Genomic DNA, 11,528 nt, shown 5'->3' on the forward strand with positions numbered 1-11,528 from the left:
CAAATAATTGCTATCGACTTCCAAAACCCTCAAAAAAGTAGACAACATACACACAAAATAGCAATGGTTCTTTTTAAATTATGCATCACAAATGGATTTCCAAACGCATATCCAGCCTTTGATGTGGCTTCCCGCTGAGAGAAAAGCACAACAGGCCTGCCGTTCATGATAACAATACAATTACAGGACATTATTGAATATGCTCCTTGCTTCTTCTTCTCCTCGACAAATCACGCCTTCACGAGCGCAGGCCCCAATTGGAAACAAACCAGCAGTGAGATATTTTTTTGCACCGCAGCATCGCCATGTCATCCCGGTCAACGCTTCACAGACGGGCTCAACAGGGGACAGGCCTTCAAGTAAACAAAGTCCAGATTGGCTTCAAAGCTGGAGCATGCTGATAGCAAAGAGCACCCTGGAGAGCACCCACCCCCGAGCAGAGAGAAGGCGAGACAGACGAGGGTGGTCAGGGGGGGAGTCACCCAGGGGGGCTGATATAGCTGAGCGGGTGTGAAGTGGCTTTTGACAGCACGTCGCACCTGCCGCGTCCTCACCCCACAGCCCCGCTTCCACAGCCATTTGTGCTGAATGAGGCGGCAGTGGTGGGGGAAGTAAAAGCTCCTGGGGTGCAACAAGGACACATGGTGGAGGGGGAGTTAGAGAGAGTCTGTTTGCAGCAGGTAGAGAGAGTTTGAGAGAGGAAAACACCTGGCAAATCTGACCTATGATGTTGCAAGCTTTACAAAAATCCTCCCAGCTTTAAATTGACTAAGCACATTTTGTCATCAGTTCTATAAAAGATCTTGACCTAGGCTGTTAGTAAAGTGACAGAACTTTCATGTGGCTCAGTGGTTGTGCTAAAGTGTATTATATGCAGGTCAACGTATGTGCCTTTGTGTTAAAGGTTCCCCTCTGGTTGCTGATGTCTCTTTCCCCACTCTCCCAAAAACTGTCAAATTGGATGTTTTGAGGCCCTTAAATCACACATCAAGTGCAATAATTCAAGGTCTACTTGAAAGCATGAAAGGGAGATTTGATGCAGATTTTGTACACTCAAGATTTTTTAGAGTGGTATATTTATTTGATTTTATTGAATGAACGCTGATGATTGTGAGAGCAACCTTGAATTGATTTTGGGATTAACACAGTATATCATCTTAAACATCTTAAACTAAAGAAAGTTAAAGTGTGTTTGAGGTTTTTTCAGTCTACACAGGCCTATTACTTCTGTTTGTTTTTGCTTTGTGGTATTTTATTACAGGAGAAAGCTTTTCTACCAACTGGCAAGCTTTCTTTAAGGGCACAATCACCTGCCCTTTTCTACTGCACTGAGGAGAGAAGCAACAAAGCTTAACATTTGAGCTGCATCTCAGAAAGAAATCCAATCCGCTTTATTGATAAAAAAAAGAAAAAAAAGAATGTAGTCATCTGGACGTTTTGACTCTCATCCAAGAGTCATTCTCAATTGACATCACCTTATTGATATTGCACATTTTATGGACAATAAAATCCTTTTCTAATGTGCTGTACAATACACAGATAAATTACACCACAAATATAAAATAAAGTTCTATTTAGTAACTCTACAAGTCCTCATTATATTAAATACAACTAGTAAAACCAAATAAGTGCAAATCATCACAACAAAAAAGGAAATGCAGTTTGCAGAATGAGTCTGGTGAGTGTGTGGACTTTTAAAACAATGAGTAGCACTTTGATGATTACCACTTGATAACATCACGCTGTGGGACCAAGCTTTTGAGCTCTGGAGAGATATCTCTAACATCTAGAAACAAAACAACTCCTGATAAGATTTGATGAGGAAATAATAAGATCATATTTATATCCAATGTTTAGATATAAATGTTGCTTTAACTAAAAGAAAACTTTAAAGGAGACATATCATGCTTTTATGCTTATTACTGAAATGAAGGCAGATATTATTTAAAATCTTATTCATAGTAAATTACAATATTGATCTAAAGGTAGTAAGAATTGAACAAAAAAGTGTATTCATAGAAACCCGCCTCTTCATAGTGATATTTCACCATAAAAAAAAATATTTTGGTGGCTGAGTTAGATTTTAGAACCCTACACGTATCTTTCAGTCATCATTTTTCAAATAAGGCCAACTATGGGCAGAAATGTAAAGAAAACAGGAATTTTCTGAGCACTCGAGCCTCTGTGGCAGAACAATACAGGCTTATTTAAACATGTATGAATCAATTAAAATACAATTTTGAGTAAACTAATGAGGAAACACTGTTATAAAATGCTTAAAGCTCATTAAAGTTGATTTAGTATGTTCCAACTACCAGTAAACACACCAGCCTCCAGTCACAGAGGACTACTTTGCAATAAGTCCCTTGGATTAAGACAGCAGGCATGTTGCATCTGTTTAAAGTGTAGAAGGACTGATTTGGGTGAGGGGGGGTGATGGGTGTAGTGTTGAGGGAGATGGGACACTCCCTTTGTCGTCCCGGTCCAACATTCCGTCTGTCTGTGGCATGTAGCACTGCTGGAGAGAAGCTGACGTGTCCTCTGCTCATGGCCATGTCTCATACTGACGCGAGCATCTGTGACCAGAGGGCTTTGGAAAACAGAACGCTTCAATTGACTTTCAAACTGAATGAACGAAACAACGTGTGACTAGTTCTTCCTCTAATCTGAACCTACAAGTCAATATTTGATGTAGTTGTGTGACGAGTTTCATCATTTCCACCAACTATCACCTTTACTTCAGTGTTCATGTAACATAAACGTGTATAATGAATGTCAAGCGTGTCATTACTAGATAATTTGAATCTTCATAATATTTTGTATATATTTTCTAAAAATAAATGTATTACCAAAGTGCCTGATAAATGAGCCATTGTCATTGCACTTAAACATGAATGCGTTGATTGTTTTTAAAACAAAATTATTAGTGTGGCTGCTGAGTAATGTCCCCCCACTTTTTTCTCTTTTTGCCACGGATCAGCACTTCCATTGTAATCGCACTTCTGGTCGAGCGAGACCTCATTCTAATTTACTAAAACAGATTTTTATAATACAAGCTGTGGCCATATTTACATATTGTATGGCACGATCCTGGATGGCCCAGAGCTGCACATGCTTCACATTCACCAAACAGAAAAGGTGGAGAGAGAGACCAAGTGCACAAGCATTGGTCAGATGCAGTTACTGGTTTATTGAAAGTTTGATCAGAACAGGTGGAGGTGTCAGTGATGGAGGAAATTGGGCTAAATGCCTTTATTTATTTATTTCAAGCTTAGGGTGTTCCACGGATGGGACGTTGGACTTTTTCTTTATTTATTCCATTTTGTCCATCGTACAAAAAAGGGATGCTCAAGCTGCTTGATATGCTGTACATAAAATCAGGGTCAGTTTTTACTCCAAACCCACAAACAAATAATTACCCTAAGATAAAGTGAAAGGACTTTTATATACCGGTAGATTCCAGCTGGACATTTTTGCTTTATTACAAGTCCCTAAAACTAATATTTAAAGACTTTACCTTCAGCTTTTAAAAGAACATGGTCAAACCGAACAGATGCTTATTTTAGTGTCAATCAGCCGATCCCTCCAGCTTTACTCATTCATATATTTAACAAAGAAAATCTAGGCTGGATTTAAAATCTGAATTCTTCTGTGCAGAGCTTGTTCATCAGAGTCCAAAACGACAACTTCTCAAGGGCTCCAGCCAATTCTTTGTTCTCCAGAGGGTTCCGGAACAGCTTCAGTTTTAATTGCGGGTCATTTATTCAGGCGTCGTAGGAAGAATAGACCCCTAAGTGTGGGTAACATCGCTGGTAATTTGTGTGAGTTAAATAATTGAAACTGCCATTATTTTTCCCTTTTAGCTAGAGTGATATAACTTTGACACTGTTTTTAATAAATTGTATGGGGGGCCAGAGTTCTATCCTTTTGATAGGAAATAGACAGAAACGTCCTTGACTTATCATTGCGAATAAAATGAAATCACAGCTTGAAACCCCCAAATCCAGAAAGAAAGTCCAGATTGGTACATCCTCATCATGTAGTATTTCTGCAGAATCAATGAGCAAAGCACAAAACGCTGTTCATTTGAGGTGAGAAAAGATTTTATTCTAAATGACAGGTGACTAATGAACTCATTTGTTTCTCATGCGTCACAGAAATAAACTAATCTGATTGCACGGTTCTGTCTGAGAGTGACTTGGGGCGTGACGGAGGGCGTGGTGACCAGACTTGCTCCTCGTAAATATTTGGAAGTGTGTATTCTGGATCCCAGGCAAGGGAAAGGGGACCACCTGTCCCAATACACATGTTTTAAATGGTTGTCTATCTTATAAGTTTTTCTTCAAAACTAAAGTAGAAGTAGTTTTTCTATTTGTATATAAAAAGTTCCCTTACAAGCTGTTGAAATGTAACGTGGCTCATGCTAGATTGATATGTGCATCACTCTAAATTGAGTTTGACACAATATGAATCTGGACTGGCTCTCGGGAACAGCTGTTGGGAAAAGGCGGAACGTCATGACGAATATTTGAATCTGATTGGTCAAAGCATCACGACAGCGGAACAAGTCGAGAAATCAAACTGTTAAATCCAGTCAGAGAAAAGCGCAGACTCTTCCCCGTCCTCAAATACACTAAGTGCTTCTATGTGCACATTTTTGAAAAACAAATAGTTCATAAATCTGTTAAAAGTGGCCAAAGTACGGCATCGTCTGTCGGCATCGCCATGTCTGTTTAGATCTGTTTTGATCTGTTTATCAGCTAATAAAATCCAAATGCTGCAGCCTTTAAAGTGGAGCCTTATCCCACATGAGTCAGTGTCCCCCTGGCGTCTTATCAGCCTTGTGGTTCTGGCACAGCAGGAGAGGGGCCTGTGATCACTGCAGTGCACGGGGCAGACCAGCACATCTCCCAAAGTCTGCGTTTAGTGCAGCCGCTGGAATGCACCCATCAACTGGAGATTTATAACCGCACTGACTGTTAGTCAGATTTGTGAAGAAGAGAAATAGTCTTAGTTTGATTATAACTGGTCATTTAAAAGTCAGAGTGTAAGGTAAACCAGTAAGGATGATGTTAGTTATTGTGAAACTAGTACAACATTGCTTGGAGTATTTTGGAATTTTGCTCTTTTATGTTGTTGGCAACGTCATTGGTTACAACTATTTGATTTTGAGGATGTTTATGCCATTAAATTATAAAGTGAATGCGGCATTAGAAAGTTCATCATGATTTTCCAAAAGTAGAACATGTTTAACAATCAAGTCAGGTTTTTTTCTGTGGCTCCAGATTCATAAGCATGACATGGATATGCATTAGTTCTTCACATCTGCTGCCAAACCCGGACTGTCAATACCAGCAAGCTATACATAATTCAAAAGATTATATTCTCAAAAAAACGAATGTCATTGATTTGCATTGAATGATATGCCCCAATAAGCAATGACCAATAGTTTGTGATAAAAATCTACTTTTCATTACACAGTTACACTTACCTGTATTCCGGTTCTGATGGACTCTACAGATTCAGTAGCTGTACTCATTCTGCTCATAATAATCCACAGAAAAACAATATCTACTTGTATTTTCCTGAAGTAATCCCATTTTGAGAAATTGTCCATTAAACAGCACATCACAAATAAAGCTCGTCAGATACTTCTCTCTCTCATATCAAAACACTGACACCAGATGTAAAACGCTTGCTATGTTTGTTTTCTACACACATTAAAACATCCAAATGTATTTTTCATTATCATAGAGGAGCTAAAATTGTAGAATAACAGTTTGGCACAGTTGTCACATATTTGGATAACTCGTTCCGAATGTAGTTTTTGATACAAAAAGGTCAATAGCACCAAAATGAAACTGAAACTTTACACAGTTGTTCTCAAGAAGATAAACAGCAAGTTCAGAGAATAGTATAATTATATAATGAAGTCTGTCTTGTTTAAGACCTTAACACATTGACAATATTCAGAGACTTAAAAAAAGGGATGTTTTGTTTATGTTTGGGATTCTGCGGTGTAAGTTCTGACCTTTTTTTAAAAAGCAATGTCATTTGGGTCTAACTGTTGTGCACTGGATGTTCATGTTGCAGCTGTAGCTGTGACTGGAGTATTACAGCTGATGTGTTTTTACCCACAATTTTGAAAGTAGCTGTACTTTCCTTCAGTTGTATTTTTGTTCAATACTTATTACTTTGACTCCACTACATATGAAAGACAAACATAATACTTTCTTCTCCGCTACATTTCTATACAAAGTGCTTTTGTGGAGTAGTTTTCCATATCTTTTATTCCATATAAGGCCTCATGATGCTCACTCCAGACTCACAACAAAGAAGGTTTGTCCCGGGACAGATTGTGGGTGTGATGTCGTTGATCAGGCAGCTGTAATTTAGCTTTAATAGATTTTAGGAGTCAATAACACTATCTGCAGATCTAACAAGCTTTGAGAATGCATATTCTTGCTTTTTTAAATAATAATGTATAATTCATCAGCAGAATTTATTTGTCTAATGAAACCATGTTGCATAATTGATACAAATCTTACAGGGTGGACTGACCAGGATCAGACCCAAATACAGAAGGAGTCTGTAAGTTGTCATCACAGTTATCATTCCATTTTTAAAAGTACTTTCAATACTTTATTTCATCCGACTGAGCTACTTTTACTTTACTAGAGTAATACTTGATCAAGGTAATGTTCAGCTTTACCCAAGTAAGTAAAGCAGTATTTTGACAACCTCTGCAGCAGAATCAATGAGGAAACTGTTTGTTTTGGGGATTTTACACCGCAATACTCACCCATTACCATTAGTTTCTGATTGGCTCAATACAGTGAATTGACTTATCTTCAATTAATCTAACTTAGCATGTGGCTTAGCAACAGTATTGTGGCAAATAGACAATGGAACACAACAAAACAGTAGCAGCCTGTAACCACGGTGCAGCTAAACCCCAAACTATCATCTCCTTCTCCGCGCACGCCGTGTATTATTGCTCTATTTACAAGACTCATAATTGCAAAATATCACTTCATATAAAAGAATGCCGGCTGAATTCTTTTGGGCTCATCTTGCAAAAACAGGAAAACCCCAATAGCTAATTTGTTTGTTGAGAGCAAAATAGAAATCTCTGAGGTGCTTTTTCTTCCCTGCCATTTGCACCGACGCTTCTTATCCGTTGTTCATCATCATTTATCGTTGCAGCCATTCTGTTTAAGTGATCACACAACAAAGACGTATGGAGATTGGGGGTCTCCTTGTGCGGTTGCCTCGTTCTCCAGTCATTGATGTAGATTGTGTTGTGCCATCACGCCGCATTCATTATGATTCAAAAAGAGCAAAGAAGGAACAAAAAAAGTACAGCTCCTACTCAAGGCGTCTGTACTCAAGGCGTCTGTGCTCCGGCAACAAATATTCGTCTAGTGTGCATTAGCGGAATACTTAAGCGTGCCACCGCTTTATATTTGCCCATTCGAGATTAATGTTGATTACAAACGAATTTGTTCTGATTAATTAGGTTTATCTCCTTCAAAATATTAATTGTAAGAGTTTCAAGGACGTACACATGCTGCTATAGAATTTATAACAGTTAAGATGGTGGAGGCATCATTTAAAGCCGTGCATTGAACAATAGTTGAAGGCAAAGTTCGTCCTTCTTTCATATCATATAAGTCTGCATTCATTTCAGTCCAAATAAATGAATATGAAAAGAAGTAACAGGTTTTATTATGCTACATTTTATGCCTTTTATTTTATAGAAGTCTATAAATACAAGCTGGATTAAGAACTGACCATGAGAGGTCTGAAGTATCTTTAAAGAGTTACTACAGCAGATGCAAGAACTTATATATATATATTAATCTAGGCCGTGTTATCATATCTTTTTGAAAGGTTTTGGCAAAACTACTGAAGTAATACTCAGTGATTGTAAAATAGAAGTGTTTGGACATGATATATAATCTGAAGTTAATGTAAGTGAAAGGACAAAACATTAAAAATGCAAAACATCTGGTATTTATGAAGAATCGACACAAAAATGAGAATTATAATTTTATATCTGAATCTATGCAAGAAATACAAACATTGACACTGCTATCTTAATGTTTTAATGTTACTTAAGTTGGAGTAAAAGTATGCTGCTTGAAAACTACTCTGAAAAGTACAATTTCTTAAAAAGTGCAGTTAAAAGTGACCTAAGTAGTGCTTCTTGGTGGCAGAGAGGATCGCACACATGCACTCCATGTGAGCAGGCCGCAGTTTTGTGCGTTGGAATCCGGTCTTTCCCCAGTTTCCCCAGAATTTACCTGTCGAATAAAGCCTACAGGCCAAAAAAATACTCAAGTAAATTAAACGTGTTATATAAGGAAACAGCATAAAACTGTCAAGCCAAAGTCTCGAAACGCTATAAAAGTTATTTACAAATGTAAGTAACCAAAAGTCCTTCAAGCTCTCTTCACTTTATTAATCCAACCCAACATTGCATTAAAGTTGCAGACAATTCTTAAATCAGTGAAAACCATTTACGACGCGGTGGCGCTTTCCTTTCCCCTGCGCCGCGTCTCAGGAGGAGCTCGTCTTGTTGAGGCACGCCGACACAGTACAATGCCCACAGTCTGAATAATGTGGCCGGGAGCTAGTTTATTCAAGCACCTTTTGTTTGCTCTCTGTACTCACCTTTTCCCTCCTGATGATCAGATAACCTGCAGCACTCAGCAGAGGGACAACACCAAACGCCCACTCACTCCGTCGGGTTTAGACCGTGAGTTCATCCCGCGTCACGCTCCGGATCAAGCACAATCGTCTCCAAGTTTGTTAACCCCCGAAGGAAGGATTTTGAAAGCTAAATGTGCTCTGCATGGGGCTCGGTATATCTGCATGGGCCTGTGTCGTGCCAAACTCCAGATCTCAAGCCTCTGGAGTATTCGGTTTCACTATTTGCCAACCAATTAAGAGAGGTCATACTGTGTACATAAGTGCTTGCCCATGATAGCTGCTGGTTATGTCTTGACCTGAAATCGATTAGTTTAGTCAATTTCCTCACACAGTACATAATCATACCTATTTAATATGCAATACTGTTACACACTGTTACAATTCAAGCATTTGGAACTGGCTTAATGTTGACAATCGAAAGCCGACAGGTGAGTTTACGAGGAATTAGGGCAGTTGCCAAAGCAGGTCATGATTCAAAACTAAAGTGCTGTGTTAAATAAAAGATAAAAAACAGTCCACAACTATACTTCATAACTTGCCAAACCTTTGAAAATTGTAAAACTTTTAGTCACACAATTCATTCTGTGCTGGAGTGTTACTGTCCGCACCAAGGTCAGGAGTTGGAGCCTTGTTTACGTCCTGTAGCCGACACCTCCCATCCTTCATGCTTACAGGACACTCTTTCCTTGATACTAACAAGATGAATTCTCTTCTCCTTCGATGCCAAAATCTATTTCTGTTTCGGGTCCTTTCAGCAGTTCCCATTCACCTCCACTCTCAAGCACTCCTTATCCCTCCGTTTGCTTACTTTCCTGGAGTCGGACGTCTTGATTGCACTTGTTATTCCTGTAGGACTTGATTACTAACCTTTTCAAACCTTGATTGTACTTTGGAGTTTTTTTTACCCACGCTTCTATTGCTCCTCTGATTGAAGTTAATTTCTATAGCTATGTAAAGCACTTGAGGCTTTTTTGCCGTTGTGTTATTTGGGGTATAGATCTTTTTTAAGGCCCACTCCGCTCAATGTTAAAGCACTTTGAATCGGCTGGTGGCCAAACCGATTTTTACCAGGCTCAAAATTCATCACAATTAGGCCCGTGGTTCGGTCCGCTGGCCTCGCGTTGGCAAATAAAAGATAGAAAATATATAATAAAATGCCATCATCATGCCTAGATTATCGCTCTAGTGTTTACTGAACACTTTGTCCCAATCAATGCGTGAGGCTGTATCGCGTTTAACTTTCTGAGCCCGCCTCCTCGAAGTCCTATAAGAAGTATAGATTCTGAGAGTGGAATAAATTAGGTATGATGGCCATGGCCTCGCTTTGCCTCATCAACGGGAGATTATATTGTCTATTTTCTGTCTCCGTAATGGAATTTTTCATAAAGACATTTGACATTATGCACTTCTCAGCCACAGGTAAACACAAGCAAAACATTAACTCAAATAAATGACTTGAGGTGTGTAATTAGTGAGCAAATCCGAGCACGGCAATGATTATGAATTGAAATGAACTGGCAGCAGGTTAATATACAATCCAGACTCGCCTTCATTTATCAAAAGTAATAGAATGGCTGATTTAAAATGGTATATAGTATTATAACTGCTAATGTTGTCAATGATAGCTTGGCCCATAATGAAGGTAAACTTATCAATTATAATAATAGACAGTGAACGTGTTATTATTTTGTTTTGCTAAATCATTTTAATACAGCGGCGCTTATGGGTTTTTGCTTTCTTGATTCTGATAAGTAAGGAGTCATTATTAAAATGAGTGGCAACATGTTGGCAGGCAGTCAGTGTTGGCTAAATGATATCTTCAGAGTTGCATGAGCTGTTTGTTTTGTCTTCTAATCAAAAGACAGTCTGGAATGTTTTATTCAACAACTTGGCAAAAATAGCAATCAAAATGGAAAATGTTTAGTTTCTTTTTGAGAATTTTTTCATTAATTCGTTTTTGACAATGTTTCTGACTGTTTAGATCTTCATCAATTACAACAACAAAAAGTCCAAACTTCCTTAAAGCACCCAGATGTAACTTTTTAGCCAAGAAATAGACTAAATAAATGCATGTTTGTTTTGGATGTATTTTTTTCACTTAAAAACAACGAACTTCTCCACAAACCTGAATCTTACTCCACTCTCTGCTTGTTTCTTTGTAATATACCACAGTATGACATAAACCTTATCTATCTCTGTTAAAGAATGATCAGAAGTATAGTTTTGACTTTCTATCTCCACAGAATCATGTAGGTGATGTGCCACGTCCAGAAACTCTAATATAAAAATGTATAATCACCTTTTCTTTCTTTCTTTCCTTCCTTCAGGTCAAGCTTTTGAAAGTCTCCTTCTAAGAGCAGCAATAAACAGACATTTATAATTTTTAAACATAAAGGAGACAGTAACACTGGCTCTGAGAAAAGAAAGTTTCGGAAGTAAAGAACTTATTATGACCTTGCAATTCATGAAGCTATGACGCTTGACTCTATTTGCAAAAAGTGTCTAATAAAATATTCATTTTACTTGCGGTTCCATAAACTTTAGTGCAGAATGTTACTTTAACCTTATTTTGACTTGGTTCTTTGAGTCAAACAACGATTATGAGTCAAATGTATTTACATAAAAGGATATACAGTATACAGTGAGATGAAGGTTATGTATGAACAAAGTAATTTGTAAATTGTAACCAATAAGTAACCAAAATAATTTGTTAAATTGTAACCAACGCATAACAAAAGTATTCAGGATATAGTCCCAAATTCTTGTATGTGGAGCCAAAACTGGTGGTGTAATTCTCCAGCTAGGTACTCCTG

Source organism: Eucyclogobius newberryi, unplaced genomic scaffold (genome assembly GCF_026437365.1).
Source record: "Eucyclogobius newberryi isolate DKJ021-1_F unplaced genomic scaffold, fEucNew1.0.hap1 SCAF_12, whole genome shotgun sequence".
NCBI classification, from domain to species: domain Eukaryota; kingdom Metazoa; phylum Chordata; class Actinopteri; order Gobiiformes; family Gobiidae; genus Eucyclogobius; species Eucyclogobius newberryi.